The 3612-nt window shown below is 38.0% G+C and overlaps 1 pseudogene; it reads left to right on the top strand.

The window, feature by feature from the left end:
* Positions 1 to 882: 882 nt before the first annotated feature.
* LOC102468158 (zinc finger CCHC-type and RNA-binding motif-containing protein 1 pseudogene) lies at positions 883 to 1529 on the top strand (annotated as a pseudogene).
* The last annotated feature ends 2083 nt before the right edge of the window (positions 1530 to 3612 follow it).

Here is a 3612-nt window from a genome sequence, read left to right as displayed (position 1 = left end):
CAATCCCTTCTCCTCCATTTTTCTTTTGGGATTTTGGGCATGCACACACATTTGGAATGTTTTTCAAGTCTCTGGGTCCAGTATTCCAACTGCAGAGTCCACCACATAGCTTCCAGTGCCTTAACCTCCACTCCACTTGCTGGCCCACTTACTAAAAGAATATTTTATTTTCACATTAGCCTTAATTTTTTCATAAATTCTTTGGAAATATGAGTACTTAAATATTTGTAATGGTTATAAGCACAGACTTAAAAAGCCTTACATTCACTTCTTTTTTAAAAAATAATTATTTTATTTAACCTTATTTATTTTATTTTAATTTGACCAGAGAGGGACAGAGAATAAGAGAGAAAGAGAGAGAAGGGGAAAGTGAGAAAGGAAGCCAGGAGGTCCAGGACTTGAACTGTGGTCAGCTATGTGGGAGTCCAGCGCCCTTAACCACCACGCCACCTGCCAGCCCCAGCCTTACATTCATTTCTCGTTCAGTCACTTATTTTATGTGACACCTAGGACAAATTTTTGACCTCTTACTGAACCCCAAGTTCTCATCTATAAAATGAGAATTATAACAATATCTACTTCATCACATTAAATAAAGTATAATGTACATAAAGAGCTTAACATAGTGCCTAGCACATAACTAAGGAATGTAAGCTTATTTGTACCAAGATAATATGTGTGTGTGTGTGTGTTAATAAAATTATTGCGGCCTCCGGGCCTCATCTAATGAAGCCGAAAGGGGCACTGCTTGCCTGTACCCTCTTGTCTGGGCACCTGGCTTTTCACTACCTGTGATGCCAAGGCCTCTGCAGGGGGTGAGGAAGATCCCCAGCTGAGCTGAGGACTCCACTTGCTCATTTAGCCTCTTGGGTCTGTTCCACGTGAAAATATGAGTGGTGGATTGGCTCCTAGTAAGAGTACTGTGTATGTATCCAGCTTGCCCTTTTCCCTGACACACAGTGACTTATCCAGGATAAGCTGGCAAAGTGTGGCAAAGTTATAAAGGTTACTATAAGGAAAGATAAAGGTACCAGGAAGAGTAAAGAGGTTGCATTTATATTATTTTTGGATAAAGACTGCACAAAACTGCACCCAGGCAATAAACAACAGTTAATGGGCAGAATGACTAAAGCAAGCATTGCTATTGATGATGGAAGAGCTGCTGAGTTCATCGGAAGGTGGAACTATTTTGATAAATCTAAGCGTTTTGAATGTGGAGAAAGTGGACATTAAAGTTATGCCTGTCCTAAAAATATGTTTGGAGCACATGAACCTCCAAAAAAAGAAAGAAAGAAAGAAAATTCCTGAACCAGAAGTAGAAATTGAAGAAATACAAGAGAGTGAAGATGATGGGGAAGATCCTGCTCTTGACAGCCTCAGTCAGTCCATAACATTCCAGAAAGCCAAAACTGAAAAACAAAACAAGAAAATGGAAACCCAGTTCATGTGGTCTCTCAACATCGGATGATTCAAGACTCCCCAGAATAAAGAAAAGCACATAGTTCAGTGATGAAGAACTTAGTGATTAAGATTATTTTATTATGCAAATATTAAAATGTTTAAATCTGTAAGTACAAAAAAACTAATAATTATTGCGTTAATGTGATGTCTGTATACCTTTGAGAGTACACATAGATACCAATTATTTTGGATTTCTTCAGTAACTTAATGTTAGTCACAGGATGCTTTTTTTTTTCAAAGAATTATTTTATTTAACTATTTATTTATTTATTTATGTAAATTTTACCAGAAAGGGACAGAGTGAGCAAGAGGGAGAGAAGGAAAGTGAGAAAGCAAGACACCAGGTCTGGGACTTGAAATCAAAGTCAGCCATGTGGAAGTCCAGCTTCCAGAACCACCATGCCACCTGCCACCCTCTACAGGATGCTTTTTAAAAACATTCTGAGCATGGGTCAGCTTCATAGCCTAGTGGTTTAGGGAGCTGGACCCCACATGGCAGGTTGCAGTTTGAATCCCTGCCCCAGCAGCATGAAAAACACACCGTTTTCTGTGTAGGAATGCTCAAAATCCTGACAGGATGGAGAAATGATTGAGCCATGACCACATCACACTGGGGAGGTGCGTTCTCCCTCTCCTTCTTTCTTGTTCTCTCTACTTAGAAAAGAATACTTTTATTTTTTTCCTTTTTTTGGAGAGGTTTTTTTCGCTATAGGGTGTGTGCATTCGCCAGACAGAGAGAGACATAGAGACAGAAAGTGAGAAATCACCCCCCAGGGGGGATGGTCACGCCGCAATCCCTTCTCCTCTATTCTCCTCTCGGGATCTTGGGCACACACGCGCGCCCGGCGTGAGTTTTAAGTCACCGGGTCCGGGACGCAAACCGCGATCGACTACGTGGGAGTCTAGCGACATAGCCATTACGCTAACTGCTGGTTCCCAGAAAGTAATACTTTTTAAGAAAGGATGAAATTTGATGCATACTACTTACCAAAAGTACAAGTAAAGGAAGCCTTTTTTAGTGTTAATGAAAACCACATGGTAAAGTTTATCCTAATTACCCTAAAATTGGGAGAGTAAATATAAAATATTACAATAAATGATTGGTGTTTCATATTAACTTTTTAAAAATTGACCATAGTCTCAGTTCTCTTCCAAATACATTTACGCATGTTACAGGCATCTTCTGTATGAATATCTCATACATTTGCTTTAGAACTTCTTCACTATTGTCATTTTCATCTAGTCTCAGAAAAGATTTAAAAAAAAAACAAACCACTATTTCCTTAGTCATCTTAGTCATTATCCACCCCCACCACCCCTCCAGGCTAAGAACAGTGCAGACTGAGTTATTAAAGTTGATCTGAAAGAGCAATCTGTTCTAAATGACTGTCCCTGGATCTGATGGACCCTGTAAATGCTCTTCATTACTCTGGCGGTGCAGTATCACATTTCCTTCAAGTTGCTTTTGTGGCTGACACAAGTTAGGCAGTGAGATTTGGACTTCAGATGATCCTGGTTGATTGATATAGGAATGGTGCTTCTCCTGAGACAGGTAATCACAAATTTACTTTTCAGGATAAGTTTTGAAACAGGTGTTCTGTTTCATTTTTAAATATTTTTATTGTTAACACTGAGTAGGTTTTGATTTTAGTTTTTAAAATGGTTTTGGTTTTTCCAGGTAAGCATTTTCATGACCATTTAGATTTTTTAAAAAGTCTTAAGGATTTCATTGTATTTATTAACTATTTATATTATGGAGTTGCTATAAGACCCTCTATAAACCACCACCCATCTCTTGTTTTGGATGACCAAGAACTTGTCTCTGCTATAATCATTTTTCTCACTTAAAAGGACTAAAAAATTAGATACTTGTCTTTGTTCTTCAAAAATGAGACATAAACATAGAGGTTTTGTTTTTTCATCTGATACCGAGGGAGAGACTTCAATATAAATATACAGACTTCAATCAAAACTTATTGAAACTTTGGTATATGTAAGCAATTTCTTTTAGAGAATTAAAGCCTATAGCAATATGGGAAAAATAGCAAGTACAAAAATTTTATATGAATCTACCAGAATGGAGATTGTCTTGTACTTATCCTCCAAGTAAAGACTTCCTCTGTCATAGGTCTTTGGATTCCTTGGCATTCC

Source organism: Tupaia chinensis, unplaced genomic scaffold (assembly GCF_000334495.1).
Source record: "Tupaia chinensis unplaced genomic scaffold, TupChi_1.0 Scaffold000250_1, whole genome shotgun sequence".
Lineage (NCBI taxonomy): Eukaryota > Metazoa > Chordata > Mammalia > Scandentia > Tupaiidae > Tupaia > Tupaia belangeri.
The sequence above is the reverse complement of the archived record's forward strand: the minus strand, read 5'-3'. Positions and strand labels throughout refer to the sequence as shown.